The sequence below is a fragment of the Crotalus tigris genome, unplaced genomic scaffold (assembly GCF_016545835.1).
Source record: "Crotalus tigris isolate CLP2741 ecotype Arizona unplaced genomic scaffold, ASM1654583v1 scf7180000017744.3724543626:3957646, whole genome shotgun sequence".
NCBI lineage: Eukaryota > Metazoa > Chordata > Lepidosauria > Squamata > Viperidae > Crotalus > Crotalus tigris.
Genome location: NW_024096611.1, coordinates 1,425,826 through 1,448,450, shown reverse-complemented (window position 1 = coordinate 1,448,450; position 22,625 = coordinate 1,425,826). Strand labels below are relative to the sequence as shown.

The following is a 22,625-nucleotide window of genomic DNA, read 5'->3' as shown; positions in this document are numbered from 1 at the left end:
GTAGCTGACCTCCAACTTGTACCCTCCAATAGGGTCGTGTTCCATATGCTATCTGCCAGATGTTCAGCTGTTCTTATTCCAGAATTGGGTCCATCTTTTCAGTCATTATCATCAGTGTTCAACTTGTGTCACAGAAAAAAAAACATAGTGATTTAATTATTGTGACTGAAGACATTAAGGTGTCTGAATGTTTGGGGCAGGATAAAGGCTGAACTTCTGCTATATGTCAAGTACTACCTAAGCGAGGAAGATACGGCCAGAAGAGTATACTTATCTAGTTGAACCAGTTGGAAAACATGGTTATGTAAATCAAATCTTAGCAAACAATTTATTGCAAACTAATTTCCAACATGAAATCCTGAAGTAAGAAGTGTTAAGCTAATCTCCAAGTATTTTATCTATCGATTCAATCAATTTTAGTATAATTTTGTTAATGAATTATTTCAACATTTATACACACACACACACACACACACACACACACACAAATATTCCCTCTTGGCCATTCTTCTGCATTAAATATTAATGCAGGTGGAGAAAAACGATGGAACGGCCCCATAGGGACCAACTTGAGGAGGCCATATGCAGCTATTTTTTAAAAAATGGCAAGGTTGGTGGCAAATGTTTCTTCTGCCAAAACCCAACTGCAAAGTGCATTGTCCCTGAAATGTGGTGATAGCAGTCACAATTCTTGGCAGCATATTCAAATTCCAAAGTTAGAGAAAGGTCATACAACATCTCCTAATGCTCTGACCTTATTGCTGAGCCCAAAGAACAGTCTTGATCGAGGTAAACATGGACATGGACATTTCAAAGGTTGGTCACAAAGGCAGAAAGGAAAAGGAACCTGTGATCTGGGAACAGATAATCTATTTGGGAGTTACATTTGGCAAAGAGAACGTTAACCTGATTATCCTCCAAAAGTATGGAGACTTACAAGCAAGGCATAGAAGCCTTCAGAAGGGAATAGACAGGTGCTGAAATAATGTCTACAGCAGCTTTACCAACCCACTGTTTTCAGTTCGGCTTCCTGCCTATAGTTCTGACTTCTCTTGTTAATGACCTTGGAAATAACTTCCAGATCATGTTGTGCCTGAATTTCTGCTGACCATCATTTACTCTGTCCTTCCTTTGACCTTGCCTTCACCTCTGAGTGCTCTTTTGAGAGTTGCGACTTCACTTTTTCCCCTTTGTGGGTACAGAACTCAATAACCTTTTAAAAGCTTTTCCTGGAAGAACCTCTAAAACAATGAGAATGATGACGAGGAAGGTAGGAAAGTTTATGGAATTCATGAAATGTATGACCATTAATAATCATAGTATGCTCATTAAGGACAATAGGGTGCGAGGATCAGCAATATACTGCATTAGATCTCTCTTCCACACTCATAGTTAAAATAGCCTGCCTTTCAAAAATGCTTCAAACAACAGGAATTCCTCTACTATTTTTTCCAAATTTGAATAACTGTGCTGCTCCATGAATCAAACCCGAGGTGAAGTAGCTACATGAGACTCACAGGGAAAAGCATATCACAAATCCTTACTTCACTGAGGATTACAAAACCACAAGATGTACATAATTTTCTCTAATCTCAAAAAGAAGGAAAGGGATCTCACCATAAATCTATTGTAATTTAAAAGCTTTTATTTTGGAACTTAGAATGGCAAAAACCAACTAACAGTTTATATACATATGTACATACATACATGCCTACTGGCCCCAGGGTATCAGTAATAACAAATGTTGTTTTTAAATCCCAACACATAAACACACATGGTGCATTGTTTTACAATTATTCTATGGTAGTCAGGCAACTATCAGGCCACTACAAAAGGCACAGCACCTAAATGTCTCTAATCAATCTGAAAACCATTGTAATGTCAAATTTATTTTGGCTCAGAAAATTTCAGGTTTGGAAACCTACTGCAGGGAAAGGAAAGAAGAAGAAAAGAAAAGCTCTTAATACAATAAAAATATGTTTTGTACAGAATGTGTGAGGAAAAAAATATTAGATCCCAGCACAAAGTTGCATTTGCTGAACCCAAGTCACCATACAATCTGTTGTTCACCTACAGAAATGGATTCAGTAGCCCCTGAATCTGAGTTAAACAGCAGACTTCATCCTGGCCTTGGTTATATTTGAGGTAAACACAACCAAGGCTAGGCTGAGGCTTTCTATCTTAGGAAGGATAATAGGAAGACAAATCACTTATTTTTTCCAAGGTTTTTCTCTACTCTTTGTCCTTTTGTGTTTTTTAGCCTGATTCCAGTCAAGTTTTTTCTAAAAAAAAAAAAAAAAAAACTTTTTGGGAAAAAAGTATGAGTTAAAAGTATGAGTCTTTAAAAAAAAAACCTAAATGTTTATTCTTGAAAAATCCAGATTATAGTTCTGATTCACTTTTGCAGATGTCACAGTATCTAGACATTCAAAATCAAGACCACAGATCATAAATAATTTTAGCAAATGGAGCTGAAGGCCTTTGTTCCTAAGATGAACATCTTCCTATTGCTTACAAAAGCAGCCTTTACTAACCACTGACCCTGATGCAGCCAGCACTAGGAAAGGAAGTTATTCAACACTGAATTTCCTGCTTTTGGTTGTAGCCAAAAACTGAGAAGCTTGTAGTGGTTTCAGGAACTGAGTCATCTAATGATTCATGAGCAAGACACTGGTTTTAATATGCTCCTAATCACAAGATTCAAAAACTTGACATCAAGCCTAAATGAGGCTTAATTCATAGTTTAAAAGCAGAACAAATCTGTGTTATGACTGGGATGGGGGAAATCCCATCATTTCAATTTACATTTGCTTCTTTTTCGATATATCTGTTCCCACTGCTGTATTATCTAAAACCATTCTGAAGATTTATACAGAGACCTAAGAAAGATTGCCAATTAATCATTCAGACTTTGCAATTGAAACATAATGCTGTTTTCATTACATGCATGCAGCTTTCAAAAAAAAAAAAGACAGGTGGGGTATCAAATATTTTTATGGAACCCCCCCCCCTTCCCAGAAATTAAAAGAAAAAAATATAATCTAAGGCCATGTTTTTAATGTAATCTTCTTTTGCTAATGTCAATCTGCAATATTTATACCATTCTGATTTAATCAAAGACCAGGTGACAACACCAAATTTGCAGACTGCTCAATTGTATGCTTCACAACAATCTGCCAGAAAATAGAAACTCAGCATATCAACATTCCCTTTCTGAAGTTTGGAACTTACTCTCTTGAACACAGGAAGAGCCTAGGTGCAGATACAAAATTCCCAATTCCTTCCACATTTGGGAAGGAAAAATGCTGTTCCCCCATTTGATCTGAACATTTCTAGAACAAAGGCAGAAGCCATTTGCAGGCCCTGCTACAGGGAGACCAGGAAGATAGAAAAAGGGGACAACTTGGGTCTTTTAGATTCTACACAATATTGCAAGCACATTTTTTAAAAAATGACAAAAGGATAGCAGGCTGGAAAAAAAAAAGTAACCATTGACAAGAAAAGGCCAAAGTGCAATTTGAAGCTGGCAGTCATTTTATGGCTTCAGTCCTAGAGCAGATTTACTTAGATGACGTTAGTGGCTCCAATCCAGCTTGCTTTTTTTTTTTTTTTCAGTAGCTTTTCCCACTTGCCTCTTGAAGCCTGCACAGTGCTATAGAACCAGAGACCATAATCAAAATTCCCTTTGTGAAATAGAGTTTATCTCAGGGCACATAGGCCTAGCTGGCTGAATTGGAGGCTCTTCAACTTGTACTTCATGCCTAGCAATAAATAGCCCACAATACTGTATTTTCCTCAGTGCAGAAGAAACATTAAAAGCAGCCTACTACATTTTAAAAAGATGCTTTCATTTGGTTCTCAAAAATCTCACATGCCTGATTTTACTTAATATTTCAAAACATGTCATGACAATCCACCAGTCAGGCTAGTGGCTCACTGAGACCTGAAAAGGTTCATAAACACGCAGCTCTAAAATATATGCCAAAATGTGACCTGGCTAACTTGTATTTATATATTAACAGGTATTAGCCTCGACAATATTTTAGTACCAAGGTCTTCGAGCAGATGCTTCGACAAGAGCCGCCTGATCAGCTCTGAAAAAGGAAATGCATCATTAAAAACAAAAAGGTACAGGCAATAACAGATTTATCTGACTTGTGCCCAATGTAGCAATGACGTAAATAAAATATAAACATAATGCTATATTTAGCACATAAATATAAACACATCTTTTACACACACACAAGCCTTTGAATTGAATACGGATGGCCTGGCTTTCAGGCACAATTCTGCTTACCCAGTCAAATATTCAAGAACACCATTTGGGGAAAATGTTTAACACTTTAAGGTTTGGCAGCCATAGAATTTATTGATTACAAGTATTTTTATGCCTTTTCATTCAAAAGCGAATCCAAGCAGTTTACAATAAATTACACAATACACATACTAATAAATGTCACCATCAGAACTTCTAAAGAGGAAATTATTTATTCCTGAAGCTAAAGGAATGATGCTGACTCTACATAAGCTAGAAGGCTTCAGTTCAAATTTATGAACCTTTCAAAATTAAACAGTGTGGTATCTCCTTACTAAGGAAGAGGCAGCATTGAAACAGGGTTTACTTTTGAATAAAGATCATATTGTGCTTTGAAATATATTTTTCAAGCATGAAGAGGAATGACAGCTAAAGCAAGGACAAATTTTATTTGAAATGATGCCATTATTCTTAGAAGTTTAATGCTGTTGGATCAGATCAAAGATTGATCTGCATATCAAACAAGACATATTTTGAGAAAAACAAATGTGAAAGTACTAGATTTTTCTCCCACCTTTGCAGTCTAACCTTTATTTCTATTGTTTTATCAAATAGAGGAAGGAAGGAAGGAAGGGAGGAAGGAAGGAAGGAAGGGAGGGAGGGAGGGAGGGAAGGAACTAAAAGACATGCTAACATATATAAGACAGTTTTTACATAACAGATTAAATCTTGAATGCATGCAATTATCCTGGTCAGTCCTTCCATTGCGTTAGTAGAAAAAAAAAATCGTAGGTAGAGAATTAACACATCAACAAGCTAGGACTTCAAAATAGTATAAGAGTCTCGCCACTGCAGTAAAACAATTGTTTTTGCTCTGCTCAGTTCACAATAAATCTAGAGCTTTTCATAGATTGACAGATTCCATATAATTTAACATCACAGTAACCTAACCTTTGCTTTTAGGACTGTACATTTCTCACATCATTGCTATAGGCACTGGTTTTCACAATACAATCTGCAGTCCATCTAAATGAAACACAGTTATTATATAGGTGGGTAAATGACCATGCTGTCAACTTATCTGTCAAATTATCCTTCTCTCCATATTTTAAAATGACTAAATCAGACACTATTAGCATAACTATTTTTAGAGATAGACTTTCAGCACAAGAAGATAACAGTTAGTCCTCCAAGGAATAGGTCTCTTCCATTGCATTCTGGGGCATTTTTTATTACTTACTTACCTACCTACTTACTTACTTACTTATTTGTCAATCTAATCTATATCTCTGAAATTTTCTGATGAGCTCCTATTCAAGTACTAATCAAACAACCCAAGTTAGCTTCTTCAAGATGAATCAAGTCACCTTGGTGTTATGCACAAAACATAACACCATCTGGTCTTCTACAGTCTACAAGTTTACAGTGACCAAATTGTGTTTCAGTGATATGCTATAAGCATCTTCTACAATAGGATATTCTCAGATGGACCAATCTTCAATACCCATTGTTTTTAAGTTATAGTATGGGTCATCAGCTGGAAAATTGCATGAAAATTATGAGCACTGTAGCACAAGTTCTAGGAATTAGACACAATTATGAAATTATACTTTCACGCGGTTTTCAGTCTGATCTTTTTTAGTATTAAACTGCATCCAGGTCATGAGCAGATAAATCCAACAGTTGTAATTTCATATTTTAGAAAAATAGGCCAAGTCTGAAATACTTCATTCAGGATGGCTGCAAAATATGTGAACATGAGTTTATGACATTTTTGGATTGCCTCCATAAGATGTTTCTCTTTTCATTAGCAGACACTTTTTTCCCAAAGTCTCAAGAACAATTTCCCATAAGTTAAAACTGTACACTGATATCTCACATAGAATATTGGTGCTGAAATTGTATGGCAGAGTTCTCCGATTCTCACAATCAGAGAGAGCTGTTGAGTCAATAAGAGGCAGGCGACAAGGATCTTCAAGGCCAGGAAATGAGCAGCCTCCTGACCTCAGACTCAAAGGCTGGAGAAAGGGGCCCTAGATTTAACCCTGTTAACTAGTGGATCAGGAAGGATGGATTCCTAGGTGCCATGAGACAAGAACTTGCTTGTATGTGTAACTTCCTAATTCTCTGTAATAAATTTATTTAGCTAATCTTGTCTCTATCTCAGAAGATGATGATTGGAGGGACTTAATTACCATGTTCAGTATGAATCTTTGACAGCACATTTGCCTACTTATTACTCATAAGATCATGATAAAGCAGCATGTATTCAAATCTCTAGATTAAACAACATTTACAGAATTTCTAGCAATTCCTCTGTTACTGGATCAATTCCAATGTCTTGCTTGGGTTACAGCCCAGATGTCCTCTTAACCCAGAGGATATCACTGGGGTAACTTTGGCAACTTCCTGAATCAAAAACCATTCTTCTCCAAGTATGATTATCTCAAAGTACTGTTTAGCAATATGTATTAAGATTAATGGAGTACTGTACTAGTACAAGGATTGCAGCAAGTTAATTATTTTCAATTTAGAACCAGTATGCCTCTGTACAGATGAGGTTGGAAACTTCTGAGACTTTTTCTCATAGTGTTACTGTGCACTGGAGAACAAACAGCTATCTTCACAGATAGTGGAGAAGGTCTTCAGCTAGTGTTTACACAATCACTTCAATATTTATCTGTTTGAATATCAACTCTTACACCAGCAGGTGGGATAAAAACAGCAAGTCCAGTATCAGACTCAAGATACACAGTCACTGCTCCAGCAGCAACTTCCTGCAGCAGCAACTCCCTGCCTTTCAAAGCTGACAAATACAATGGGTGTCTTGGCAGATTTGTTATTTCATTGTTCAAATCACACATCTCACCAAGACCTAAGGAATTTCTCACCAATTTTGTGTAGTAATTTTAATCAATCTGACCAAGGGAACTGCAAAATGCGCAGGCTTGCTTTTGATACAAAACCACCTGTAATTTTGTGATGCTACTGAAAGTTACATTTGAGAAAGCCAAATAGATCAAACAATACCCAGTCAAGTATATGCCAACCATAAAATGCAGAGCCTAAGGTATGATAAGCACATTGTATACACATACATGCATACATACATACATATACACCCACATACACACTTTCAGTTATTTATAATGAATAAAGTTTAACTTAACTAATATGAAGAGAACTATCAAAAGAAATACAGGACCAATTTATTGCACTCATTACACACTATTTGCATGAAAAATATACACATCATTAGTGGTTTTGAAGATTTTTTGTAATCATACTTATTTGTTGCAAAAGAAACTGGAACTTTTTTCTATTTCTTTTCTTTCTACCTGTTTGTTTTTTGTTTCACTTTATTTTCCTTTTTCTGTATTAGTTTCGGTTAATTTTTATGTTTGCTTTAAAACATAATAAAATATACAGTAAAAAAAGGATTGATCTGAAAGGTCATCTCAGAGACTTTGGTTGTTAATCCCACTAATCCATACCTATCAATGGAAGACTCACAGAATTGCAACAAAGTAATGATTGCAAAGGAGGGTGTGACATGTTTATATTGTGGACGAACTTGCCACTTCACAGGTGAAATGTCCTGCTGAGAATCCCCTTCCAACTGTACTGCTCACTCATTAAGAAAAGGGTCCTTTTAAGGTAGAATTCCAAAACCCCAAAAAGGATTTCTTCGACTCAAACAAGCATTTACTTCACAAACTTCACTGTCCTTTGTGGTTCAGGATGTTTCTGATTAGAATATCTCTTAGAATAACAGAGTTGGAAAGGACCTTGGAGGTTTTGTAGTCCAACCCCCTGCTTAGACAGGAAACCCTACACCAGTGGTTCTCAACCTGTGGGTCGGGACCCCATTTGGGGTCGAATGACCATTTCACGGGGGTCACCAAACAAGGCTGTCCGCCATTTTTTCTCCCTTTTCTTTGGCCACGCCCCTGGCACCCAGTGATGTATAAGTGGTTGGGGGGGTCACCACAACATGGGGAACTGTATTATGGGGTTGCGGCATTAGAAAGGTTGAGAACCACTGCCCTACACCATTTCATACCAATGGTTGTCCAATCTCTTCTTAAAAACTTCCAATGTTGGAGCATTCACAATTTCTGGAGGCAGGTTGTTCCACTGATTAATTGTTCTAACTATCAGGAAATTTCTTCTTAGTTCTAGATTGCTTCTCTCTTTGATTAGTTTCCATCCGTTGCTTCTTGTCCTGCCTTCAGGTTCTTTGGAGAATAGCTTGACTCCCTCTTCTTTGTGGCAACCCCTGAGATATTGGAACACTGCTATCATGTCCCCCCTCATCCTTCTTTTCATTAAACTAAATATACACAATTCCAGCAACCATTCTTTATATGTTTTAGCCATTGGTTTCCATAATCTCCTCTAGAGTTTGATGACAGCTTGTTCCCTTATGTACTTCCCCCAAAATACTTATTGACTAGGAGAGTTAAATTATGGTATTTTTATCGAAGGGTTTTGGGCTCTTAAAGATGCTTTAGAACATTAGCATCATCTTCCATAATGTATCAAGCAACCTACAAAGTTCCAACTTCACAGACTTACACAGGTGACAAGGGCACAATTCTTTTCCCATTTTAACATTCTTATCTCTTATATCTCCTAGCCTGCAGAACAAGCACTCCAATGACTTAGCATGTAAACTAGATTAGTTCTTGTACTATGATCCTCCCACCACATTCGTTCTGCACCTGGAAATCTTTGTCACCCCCTCAGCACCTGCCCTGCTATGACAGCTGGTTGTCACAATGACAAGAAGTCTAGCAGCTATTTTCAAAACCACCAACAGGTGCAACCTACCCCACCTTAAAAAGAGACAAGCCATGTCCCCAGTGAGAAAATGAATCAGAATCTTCCTATCTTAACTTGTCTGCATGTAAGTTTCTCATTTAAAAATAGACTACTTGTGTCTAATAAATATTAGTAATCAGAGGTCTGAGAGGTTTTAAAGAATTGTTTCCAGCCCAAGAGAAATTGTTTCTCTTGTTACAAGAGAAGTTGACATTTCTCCCACATATGTATTGGCTTGGATAGATAACTTTCAGAGTATCCCTAGTTTTCCCTCCATCATCTTTTCTTGGGAGCAGGATGGACTGTTTCTGTAGCTTCTTCCTTCTCTAAGAAAAGTCTTACAACTGTGTCATAATAGCCAATCAAGTAGATATTTAGGATTAGTTAACATCACTCTTCTTCTCTGTGACTTTTGATGGCCTTCCCTTAGAGCAGATATCAAGGTCTGTGCTTCTTCTTGCCTCGGGTATTGCCAGCTCAGACAGTCTTTTCAACAATGTGTTTCAACTGTTATACTCCCTCCCTTCTGCAGCTTCACATTTTATTTCTGAGGTACACTGTCTCAAGGTCCTGGATGCCATTCTAGCAATAACTTATCTTTCCTCTATGATTGCACATTTTCACTTCCTGTCACAGCCTCTCCTCTATTCCTAAGATTATTCATCTGTTTATTCAATAGATTTCTGGAAATGTGGTTGACCGGATCATTTCATTTCTGAAAGAGGTTGGTAGTTCATGGCACATTTCCAGAAAGCTCTATTTCACCTACTAAAATATGTAGCTTCGCTTATCTTCTGCATCATCTAGCTATAAATGATGAAACAGAAAGGGCAAATGCCCAGTTCAAAGTGATTTACATCTTCTATAAAATAGCATAGCACTGGATTACTTCATATAGGTCAGGGGTGTCAAACTCAATTTCATTGAGGGCCACTTCAGCATCGTGGTTGCCCTCGGGGGGGGCTGGGTGGGTGTGGCCAGGGTGGGTATGGTCTATTGGGTGGGCGTGGATGGCATGGGTGTGACCTACTGGGTGGGCATGGCCAGCTCTACATCGTTTGCATCTAAAGTGCCTGTGGGGGCCTGGGCAGAAGTGGGACAGATCTGAGAGTCTCTGGCAGAAGGGGGTGGGACCGGGGCAAGTGCCAAGGCATAGTCCATTTCTTCATTCCTCACAAAGGGTGACACCTCCCCAGCATGCACCCAGGGGGTGGGGCCGACACAGCAGGGGCTGGTTCCTCGCTGTTTTTAGATGGCCTTGTGGAGCTAAGACTGAATGTGTTTCAGCATAGATGGCCACCACAAAATTGTACATTGGCTCTCGGCTGGCCTGGGCCAGGGCCAAGGCAGCGGGGGCCGTTCCCTCACTGTTTCCTTGATGGCTTCGCGGGCCACATGAAACCACTTCGTGGGCCACATCTGGCCCCCGGGTCTTGTGTTTGACATGTCTGCATAGGTTAAGTTCAAGAAGGTCATGGCAAGAGGACAGGCATTTTATGTAGTAACCAATTATGCCAAGGTCTCCCACTGATCCTTTCCTGCCAACACCATGCCTCCTCCATTATTGTTGGACACCCTGTTAAGCATTCTTCCAAATATCATCCCTCCATATGGCCATTTAAAAAGTGGGAAACTAAAAGTATTTATTATATTTGCAATCAATCATATGGATTTTATCTGCAGTGAAGATTCTTAGCTTTCCACCTTTCCATCCTGGTCTGGAACAACCCTGTGCTATTTGTGAACTTTCCTGATACCTCCCTTCTCAGTGGTGGTGGGGAGAACTTAAGAGTGCATGAGAAGCAATCTAGAATATTTAGTTCTAGAGGCTGTTCAGAGACTGAATGACCCTGGGAAGGAATATACCATATATATGCCCCAACTCATCTGACAGCTCCATTTGTGATATTCTATAAACCAGAGGTCCCTAACCTTTTGGGTACCAGGGACCGGTTCTGTGGAGAAAGCTTTTTCCTCAGACTGAGAGTACGTGATTTTGTGTGCTGCCTGCATCCCATGGATGGGGCTTTACTTGTTTGTGCAGACCGGTTGCTGGTATGCCACGGCTTGGTACGGGTCCATGGACCAGGAGTTGGGGACCCCTGCTAAAACACAATCTTCCTAACTAGCTTTAGATTCTGATGGAGAAGATGACATATTCAGGGAAGGAGATGGAATGACTTTACAATGACAATACTGCATATAGCAGAAAAATTAGGAAGAGACCTGGGGATTCATCTATATAGATGTCACAATGCTGAGCCACTGTTAGATGAGAAAATCTTGATATGTATGACTTCAGTCTTGGAACTACTTTAATTAAATTGTTAAGATTAGCAGCAGAATCTTTCCAATACATGTGTTGGGTGAACGCACAAAGCTCCATTTGTGCCCATGCCCACCACTTGTGCAAATAGAGTTTCACATACAAGCTGGCATGCACTTCGCTTGCATGGAACCATCCCCTCTCCCCTTCCCCCATCGCCACCAGCCAGTCCGCAGAGCAGAAAGTTTGGGGATCACTGTTTTATAGTATTAGATTGAAAACACTTATTCGTATAGCTCAGGGGTAAGCAACTCATGGACTTCAATTTCATGGCTGGCTCAGGAATTCTGGGAGTTGAAGTCCACGAGTCATAAAAGAGCCAAGGTTGCCTACTCCAAGGTTGCCTACTCCTCCTACTCCTACTCCTGGAGTTGAAGTCCACAAGTCATAAAAGAGCCTACTCCTGGTATAAGTGAAGAGGACTAAGTAATTAAAAGCTAGTTCTTTCCTAGGGTTTTTGAATGCCTGAAGAAGAGACCTCCTAACTATGACTCTATATGTAGAGATAAAATTAATTTAATGTCACTGTATCAGAGAGAGGAGAGGAATTTCCATCAACATTTATTGTACATGTACCCATGTGCTTTTAAAGATTTGGTATGCTCAGTTCTTATATTAATAGGTGAAAGCTGCTTCAAATGTGCCAGATCCTCACTTCTGATAACCAAGAATACTGAATAAGTAGCATTTTTGCGTCTTTTGAGTGGCTTCACCTAAAAGCTTAATGGTATTCTAAGAAACTTTCTCTAAAATGCTAACATATTTTCCAAGACCTTGAATACCAACTTTTACCCATCAGGAGCATTATCTCATATCATTGCCATGAGCCGAGGTGGCACAGCAGTTAGAGTGTAGTACTGCAGGCCACTTTAGCTGACTGTGTTCAGCAGGTCAGCCGGTTCAAATCTCACCGGCTCAAGGTTGACTCAGCCTTCCATCCTTCCAGGGTAGGTAAAATGAGGACCCAGATCGTTGGGGGCAATGTAAATATATATATACATTGCTTACTGGTATACACCGCTTAGAGAGTGCTTGCACTTAAAGCGGTATATAAGTCTCATAAATAAATAAATAAATAAATAAATAAATAAATAAATAAATACATTTCATTGGGTTACAAATATTGTACTTTCTAGTGAGACTTGTTAACCCTACATAGAAGAGCTTCTGACATAAGAAACTTATATCCAATATTCATTTGACCACATGGATCAGATTGAGCCCAAGAGAATGCTGGACTTCTTTTAAAAGAATATAAATTGGAAGATTATGGAAATATATATTCCATGGGATTAAAGTACAGAAAGTATGGGCTTCAAGAACAAAAAAACCAGATTATTTGGCTATTTTTAAAACTCAGTTTTTGAGGAGATGCATAAAAATTATTGTTCTGATCATTTTCAAGGTAAGAAAAAATAATGGTAGTTTCTAAAAAGTCAACGCACTAAATAGAAGATTTATATTCATGGTATTAACATTCTCAAACATGTTGTCTCTCTAAATATTTCTTTCTCAGATTAATAATCTAAAGATGGTTCAAAAGTTTTATATCTTTTTCTTAGATACAGAGATACTAAGATATTAAGATCTTAGGAATGATAAACATATTAAGCTGACCAGGTTTTCTTCAATGGACTATTTAAATAAAACTAAATATTTGGGAAATGTTGCCGTGCAACTCATAAAATGAGAAAGAAAGAGCTCATACTAAACAATCTATTTTGCATAAAGAACTAATATTTGAATTACAAATCTGCTGAAAACAAGAAAGGTAGCAACAGGTGACATATTAAAAAAAGATTAGAAAAGGGAAGTTGAAGGGGGCACATTCACTGCTAAGGGGAAATTGAAATGGAAATATCAAAATAATAGTGATCCCTAAAAAAGAAGAAAACTACAATAGAAAAAATACCCTTGAGAATGTAATACAGGCAAGTTGGATGGAAAAGAGACAAAAGAGTACAGTGTACAATCTTAAACAAAAAAACATGATGGGTCAAGTAAGAGAATCCCGGGGACAATCAATGTTTGGCAGAGTCAGAAGGCAACAGAGGATGGTCTTACTCTAAAACCATTCAATTAAAAAAACGGAAGGTTGTTGCAACCAATATTTTCTACACCAAAAACACAGAATAGACAAAGAAAAAAAAAATCCCATTGCATTCTGTGCCTATTCTAAAATCTCTCAATTCTTCAGAAGTCTAGAAACAAATCAAATTAATGACATAATTAACCCAATGTCTTAAAGGGTTGTATTAGTCACGTCACTGCACTGTTTTCAATTATTGTAGTTATATTCTAACATTGACTCCATAAGAGTTTTTTATGTCATAAGAATTCTCAAAATGTGTTATAAATTATATTTACTGTTTTGATCTATTAAACAGAAACATTTAGACACTGTATGTTTAGGTTGCTTGCGTGCAGGTGGGTCCTTGGCCAGTTTTAAATATCCTTTCAGTATTTTACCAATAGATGACAAAAGTTTTTAAATTGTTTTGCTGGGCTGAAAAGGGAGCATATTGATTTTATACCCAATTCCCAAGTTTAGGAATTGGATATAAAATCAATATGCTCCCTAGATGAATATCCCTTCATCAGCAATGAATTTAGCATCTAGAATCTAAAGTACTTTACTTCTAAGTAACCCATGCAATTTCAAAAACAGTTCCTCTGGGGCAGGGGTAGGCAACCTTGGCTCTTTTATGACTCGTGGACTTCAACTCCCAGAACTCCTGAGCCGGCTGGCTCAGGAATTCTGGGAGTTGAAGTCCACGAGTCATAAAAGAGCCAAGGTTGCCTACCCCTGCTCTGGGGTGATCTTTGAAAAAGATGATCAGATCAGGTCCAAGATTTGAGAAGAAAGTTGTCTCTCCCCCAGGAGAATCAAAAGAATCCATAGGGCCCAAATTTATCTGAGCATTGCACCTATCCATAGTTACCAGCTAAGCTATAGCCAGAATTTGCTATAAGAAAAAAAATGCCAGGGTTCTATAACTCTGCAAACTCAGTTCAACAACTGAAATCTATACTGTAGAGCAGTGTTTTTCAACCTTGACAATTTTAAGGCATGTGGACTTCAACCCCCAGAATTCCACAGCCAGCAATGCTGGCTGTGGAATTCTGGGAGTTGAAGTCCACATGCCTTAAAATTGTCAAGGTTGAGAAACACTGCGTGTAGAGTAATATGCCTGTTACTACATAACATTTCAGCAAATAAACTATTCCAATGAAAGGATAATCTGTAGCATTCAAGGAATATTTTCACCTGGAATAGCCAAGCTCCTTGGAAATCCAAACATGAAATGCATAAAATTACTATTGGATCAGCTAAATTCATTAATAACTTATCTAAAACAAACTAGCCATATGGTGCCAAAACTTTTTTTTTTTTTTTTGTCTACTAATGTAACAACAGGGTATAGTACAGTTCTACTGGAAGCATTATGTGACAGAACCCTCGGTGGCATTCTTCCCAGCCCAGGCACAAGAGAGAAAGAAACGGAAAAATAAAATAAAATAAAAAAAATCTCTAAGGCAATTGCATGCACATCTATTTGCATTTAAAACAAAAACAAAAACAGGTGAACAAAGAGTAAACCAGATGTCAACTTTCAAAAGCTAGCTGTCTGGTTTGGGAGAGTTAACAGAGGCAGACAAACTGCTAAAGCTCAGAGGGAGAGACAATGAGCTTCTCTCAAAACATTCTGGCCAAGGGGAGTGGCTATTTAAAACACTTGGCTTCCTTTATTTCAGCATGGCCGAAGTGGATTCTGCTTGCTCTTATGTGCCAACTCCAATGAAGTCATTTTGAGAACAAAACACTTTTTTTGGGGTGGGGGAGCCTTCATTTGCAACTACAAAAGCCCATGTGTAAATGAAATTAATTCTCTGATCTTATATAATGCTGACAAATCCTGTAAATATATTATGTCATTTTAGCAAACCGGAAATCATTATTGTGTTCTGCAAGAACTTTGAGAACATTAAGAGCAAATAAGAATTATAGTCTTAACCAACGTCATAAAAGTAAGGTGCCAGAAGTAGTAGAGAAAAGTGAATTACAACTGGCCTTCTGTAGAAGTCATAGATTCACATTTGATTTACAATGAAGGAGTGTAAGGATTTTTTTTCCCCCATTCAGTAATTTATTGTTGTTGTTTTCATGATGTTCTTAAAAGCACACTTTAAGGACAACCATTCAATTGTTCAAATACCTTCACCACAAAACACGTATTAATATATGGAACAGTCCTTTATAATATTTAATTTGACATTATGAGCTGGATTTCACATATTTTCAAATAAATTCAATTTAGCTATGTTCGGATGGTAAGAGCGAACGTACAACACACAAAAAAGAATTAAGAGAATTAAAGAATCTCTGCTATCATCTGATGTGCCAATAACAGAATTTTTAACATGAATTTCTTATTGAACTGAACATATTAACACTTTGGATTATCTTTAGGATGCTGTTTATACTAAGTTAAAATACCATCTTGAACTCCTTCCAAAAGCTAGTACATCGAATTATGATAATTAGGAAATTCTGTGGATAAAGCAATGCAACAGATGCACTAAAGAGTTTGCTGCAGAGAATGTAAGTTCAATATGTTCTCACATAATTAACATTTCCCATTGTTAATAGTAGCTTTCAGTTTATGTACTGATAAAATAATAGAATGCACTGATAGTAGAGATCAATGGGAATGAAATTATAATCATTTGACTAATAGTTTTTTAAGTTTTGGTCTTGGTAAAAGAAATTGTTGTCAAATTGCCAAAACATTAGATTGCTTTGTATCTTTTGCTGAAACAAAAGAAAAACTCAGAACTATTAGCATCCTAATATAATAAAGAATTGAGCCATTTTAAAACAATCCTATTGTAATTTCTAATTTGAAAGTAAAGAGAAGTCAGTGATTTTCACAATATCCTTTTCTCTGTTTCTTTAAATTCTTCTCCCTACCTTTCCTGTAAAACCTGCTCTGTAGGCCTTATTGGTATTATAGGAGGAGGTATTAGTAGGTGTTATAGGGCTCCATATAATAGGAGGCCTTATTGGTATTATATCAGGCAGGTATTAGTAGGTGTTATAGGGCTCCATTCTTACCCTAATATCTTTCTTCAATTAATACAAAACTGAGGTGCAAACTTTTGCTCCCAAGTATTCTGGTTACCCATTACTGTTGAAATGTACGTTATAATTGCTTTAAGAGCAAAGGCTACAGAATAACATACCTTGTACAGAACATAATCACATCATTTCATTCAATTGTTTTAAGCTTCAAATTAACGATACTTGCTTTCAATAAATTTCCATTTGAGGTTTTATAAAATAGCAAATTTCTTTGGAGATGGGGAACTGCTTCTTATGAAAAAGGACTACAATATAGTCTGTCTGTGATCCTAGAGACAGTTATTTGTGAGTAAGCATTCACAGGAAAGCATCTGTTTAACACTGAAGATTATTTTCCAGCACAGACTACTCATCATCTAAAAATCCTCCTATAACAACTAATCAGGATTTTGTAATACTGTACCGCGGACACACACAATATGATCTACTCTAGAAATCCCCAATTAAGTCTTTCCACTCCGAGCAGCATTATGAGATAGGATCCTGGGAGCCCAATCATAAATCCAGAGTTTCAAGCCAATCGCGATAATACATGCCAACACTACAAGTTGTGATATTGCTGTTGTGATGTAAGAATGTTAAGTCTACCAAAGTGGCATGCAAGGCTTACAAAGTGACTTTGAAGCTTCAAAATAAAAAAAAAGGTACATTTGTTCCCAATTCCAATTCTCATTATCATAAAACATCAGCTTGAGATCACTTTGCCCTCGTTGTGGAATATTTTAAAGAGTGGGCGCATGTATTGTATTAAGATCTCTTCTCATTTTCAAGCAAGAACTTCAAGGAGAAATCAGTTTCTGAATGTAGTAGATTCACTTTTGAACAAGCTTATTTCCATCTCCCCTCCCCCACATACCCTCTGGTCAAGAAGATTCCAGTGATCGGTTAACTTGATGTGACTTTGATATCTGAAAGGATGTTTACAGACTTGGGGATCAATTGGTAATTACACAGAACTAGAGTTACAACAGGACACTGTTAACAAAACCATAAGACTTTACTAGAAAGTATTTAACTGTTGCATTTCTAAGTTTCTGATTTCTACATTATCCTGTAGAAATGTAGTGAAGATAATGTGCAGCCACAAAAAGCAATAGCTTCCACATAAAGTGTTGTAATTTTCCTAGCACAAACATATTTGCAATTGAAATCCACCCATATTAGAGTTATTTACTTGTATTTAGTAGGCAACTTTTTTTAAAAAAAAAAAAGTCCACTACAAGTAAACCATGCAGGTATGAATGAATTTCTGTTTAAATATATCTCTATCTCTATGCAGAACCATAATGAGAAAAAAATATATTATAAGCCTTGCTCACAATTCATATATCCACATTGTATGTTTAGGTATATTCTCATTTTCAAATTACTGTCTGGATTACAATTCTCAAAATTCACAAAACATAACAATCCTAAAGATCAAATCAGCAAAAAATTAATTGCACAACAGCATAAATAAACACACATCCTATGTTAATATGAGGGCTTTGGAGCAACAAATATTTAAATCCTAAACTAATGAAGCAGCTTTAGGAAACAAGGTATCAAGCCATTTCAGATAAACAGTGTGAAACTCATAACTGTGCCAGAAAACCTGCTGGATTAAAAACTTAAAAATACCCTTATAAGATATCCATTCCTTACTTAAATACACGTTACAAGTGGCATACTAAGTTTCATAATAAGCCAAATTATTTTAAAATATAATACATTATTTTTACAAAAAGTACAGATCATATAGAATTATAGTAGGATAATGACTACCCAATTACTACTTTTTATTATATACATACACAAAAACATTTGTATTTTATTTCCTTCAACTTTCCATTGCTTAGAAGTTTTTGCAATTTAGTTCTGGTACACCTTTGGGCAGTTCTACATAACACTTTCATGTTAACAACTAGAATACTAATTCCACCCCCTTCTTGTTTTAATGCCTCTAGATATATCCATTTTAAAAAGTTTTTTTAATATAATTTAATTGCTGAACTCTAGCAATGTTTTTTTACTTTTTACAAACGTGTTAGGGCTTACTGTGTTCATGTTTCTAATCTTAACTTTCATTAGCAATGGAGAACTACCATAAAAGGCTACCTCTTTCAAAAATGTATTCACCATCTAGGCAAAAGGAAAAAAAAAAGTTACTTTCAAATTATTAAAGTAGCTTTTCAACCATCATACATAAAGAGCCACATTCTTCCAACACTAAAAAACTTCCAGCTGCAATTCGCTGAGGGCCAAGTTCTCAGTTGTGCTAAAACTGTTCTTTTCCACTGTTTACAAAACTTTCTTTCAAAACCAACACTTCACTCTAGTTTCTTCCTTGTGATAACTTTAATGAATATAGTTTGGACCCAAGAATAATATTAATCATATATCCTAACAGCCTGTGCAGTTGCTTTTGACAACTTTACATGTTTTCAGCAGAACTGAACATCAATAATCATTTTTAACAGCCATGATATATCTATTCAGGTATCATTCCATTACTTTCATTTAGCAAAAGAGGAGAATAAGGACTGAGCTATGTTGCTAAACAATGCATCCATAAATGTTGAAAATATTTAATGCAATTAGAGTTAAGGCTAACTTTATTAACAAATCATCACGGTACAAACATGAATTAAAATAAAATATGAAGAAATCTAAAATAGATTGTGGAGAGCTGTGAAAAATACTAACAGAGTACTCCTCCAACACAGGAATCATTTCTAAAACTCAGCTAGGCCTCAAGTTTGTTGTCCTGACCTTCTGAAGAAGAATATGAATTCTCAGCATTCTATTTGAAAAATAGCAGGAGCTGCTGTCCGTACAGACACAGATGTAAGGTAGTGTAAAACAGCCTCTGAATTATCTGGAATCTTTTTAACACTGGCAGTATAGTCTAATGTCCTTGCAGTGGTATTCCACAACTATTTATAGAGATGGCAATGCACTATGTACCTCAGGACAACCGTTCCAAATTTAGGAGCACATTTCTTTAAATCTTGCATGAAATAAGACCAGATTTCTATTTACAATTTGTGTTCCTAGTGCACTGTACATAATGCTCTTTTTCTTTTGTGGGCTTCTGTCCTTCAGTACAATTTCTACATCCAGATAAAATGCAAGTTTAGCTAAAGGTGATCTTTTTACTTAACTGCTTTCAATACTGATACTTATCTAGATTTGCCTTGCAAAACAACAACTAAGGATGTTTCTTCAACTTGATTAACTTACAGATTAGAATGTTTAGTGTTCCTGATAAAGAGTTTTAGCTGAGCTACTTTTATTCATTGGCTATTTTAAATCAGAACAGAGATACATCATGCCAGAAGTCACATAATCATTTAAAAACACCAGGTTTTTTTAAAAAATAGAAAATATATAACAAGACAGAGATTTTCACACCTGAAATTAAAACATACAATCATTTACATTTAGAAATAAAGAAAGATAGGTGCCCATCAACTTTGGAGACATTTATTGAAGGCCATTTGATATGGAAACATATCCCCATATCCAGAGCAGGTAGTTACTTCTAATCTCTTAACTATTCTGAGAAACACAGGTGACACTGATTTTTTAGTGTTTCAACAATATTTTAATACAGTGATAACGCTGGGTGCTTTAAAAAAAAGAAAACCATCCAGAATTATAAACATTTCTTGTTCGTCCATCTCTCCCAAGAGATTGGAATAAAAAACAAGAGTTTGGCTAGTGAGCTATTCCTCACTTTCCATTTTTTGTTTTGGATTTAGATAAACTTAATTCTCCCCCCTCCCCCCCATGTAAGTGGACTTTTCTTTGACAGTGTGAATTGTGAAACAAAAGAGTCTCTTTTGGCCAGTAGCACTATTAACATGTAGGGAGGGGATGCACAAGGTTCCTGTAAAAGGTTAGAGGAAAATAAATAAACATCGGGCTCCTACCGAAGGAAGTTTTCCAGGGACAATCTCTTCGCTTTGTTGGAACTGTGACTTTGTTGTCTTTTTGGGATACAATGTTTCTGCTGACTCCGGAAAATTTTCCACTTGAATGTGCAATTAAGCAGCAGCAGTTCTGGAGAAAGCAAAGAAGCAACGAAAGAGAACATTCCTTCTTTCATCTTTAAGGAGGGATAAAAAAGGGGGGGTGGAGAAAGGGGAGAAACGAAAATAGGAAAAAAAAAACAAAATCTTAAAGCTCTAACAGGCAGTTAAATCTCTGATCCAGTCACTTTACAAAGCTCAGCGCTAGGACGAGGAACTCAAGGGATGGGTTCATTTTACTATGCAAGGCCTGATCTGCTCCCAAGTTATTTCTTCTCGACGAAAAATGTGAAAAATGCCAAAGATTTGTGTGTGTGCGCGCGCGCGCGTGTTGAGTGTGAGAGAGAGTGCGCGCGCGCGCGCCAGGCTGCAAAGCAGTGACTCAGGCAACTAAATTAAAGCAGCAACAGCAATAAGGCGCAGAGGGCGAGAGGAACGGCGGCCGCCTGTTGCAGCTCTGGCTAAATACCCAAATCAGACTAAACTCCGCTGCAAACAGCTTTGCCTCCCCCTCCCCTGTCTCCCAAAGCTACTTTCCCTGATTTTCTCTTTCCCCCCAACTCCTCTCTCCACTGTTCACCTGCGGAGACTGAGAAAGGGGGGGGCGTGAAAAGAGGGGGGGGCAATCGACACGATTCTCCCAAGTAAATAACAGAGGACCGCCTCCCCCCCTCCACCGTTCCCTGCCACACAAAGCAAAGCGAACCGTAAAGAGAAGCGGCTCCCTCCAGCCTCCACTCGCCCCTCCACGCACACGCACAAAACTTACCTCCACTCCACTCCCCACCTTTGCAAACACCACCAGCCTTTCTTTTTTTTTTTTTTTTTTTTTTTTTTGCAAATCAATTTCAAACTTCTTCCAGCTTCCCCTGGGGACTTTTGGCTTGCTTTAATGGTCTAGCCTTCGTGTTTTGCTTGTTGTTGTATTGTTTTTTTTTGGGGGGGGATGTTAATTTTTTTTCCCCTCTTAAAAAATTACGGTGTGTGTGCGTCTTGGGCTCTACAGCTTGTTGGCTTGCGGGATTATTGAAGCCCTTCAAGTGATTAGTTACTGCCCCCAAACCGGTGGCGGCAGGGCGGGCTGGGCTTTCGAATGGGCTTGTGCAGCGCGAGCGATGCTAAGAATGTTCGGAATGAGAAGAGGAATGAAATGAACGCGAGGAGCGGACTCTCTACAGGGGAGGCGGAGCCACGGCCCGCAACAGCCAGGGGATGCGGAGGGGAGGAGCCAGGAAGCAGCTGGTGACCTCATAGGAAAGTCCAGGGGAGGAGGCAGCGAGCGAGGGGAAAGGAGGGGGGGGGGAGAGAGAAATCAGATCACATGGGGAGGGGAAAAGTTGGAGGGGGGGTGGGAAGATAGGTGTCCTCGCGAGCCACCTTAGTCGCAGGCGCAGCGGAGGAGCCTCTTGAAATGGGATCTTGCTCACATGCCGAGGCACAATCGCGAGGGCGGAGCCGAGGCCACTCGGCTGAGCCGGGATCGCTGCAGCTGCGGCTCCGGTACAGGCGGCGGAGAGCGAGGATTTCAGCGCCCTTGGGGGAAAAGGCTGGCTGATGCAAACTTTCTGGAGCTCCTTGGAGTGCGCGCTGGCGAGAGGTGGAATTTGTCTCGAATCAATCGCAGCAACGAGGAGGAGGAGGAAAGAAGCAAAAAAATGCCGCCGAGTTTCAGTGAAACACAACATAACTCTTTTAGGGTCGATGGGGGAAGAAAGCGTGTCTTGGGGAACAAATCATAGTTAAGGATGCCTTAATTGCGCTAGGGAAAGTAGGATGGGCGAGAGTTTGTTGGCATTTGTTTGTTTGCTCAGGGTGTGATTTACAAAAAAAAAAAAAAAATCTCAAGCGCGGCAACTCCTCCACTTTTGAATTTGTTTCAACGGCTGCGGTTGTGTGATTCCACATCGCTTGTTTCTCTTCCCGGGGTGAAATCGATGTCATTTCCCCCTTGCAGAAATGGGCTCCTTAGGGATTTTCGGTAGCGAACTATCTCATTTAACCATTTGAGATCTGGATGCAAAGGAAGCCACGTTGTAAAATCGGGAGCGGTGGGATCCTGCTTTG

The 22,625-nt window shown here is 38.1% G+C and overlaps 1 protein-coding gene across 8 annotated transcripts in view; it reads right to left on the bottom strand.

Annotated features, from left to right (window-relative positions):
• Positions 1-21,763, bottom strand: part of TEAD1 (TEA domain transcription factor 1) — a 240,900-nt gene extending 219,137 nt beyond the window's left edge. For 3 of the 8 annotated variants that reach the window (XM_039340345.1, XM_039340347.1, XM_039340349.1), the window contains exons 1-2: positions 21,331-21,762; positions 20,463-20,592 (exon numbers count right to left, since the gene is read on the bottom strand). The gene's annotated coding sequence lies outside the window, so the exon portion shown is untranslated. The other 5 variants (XM_039340346.1, XM_039340348.1, XM_039340342.1 and 2 more) reach the window with 4 other exon arrangements.
• Positions 21,764-22,625: the final 862 nt, after the last annotated feature.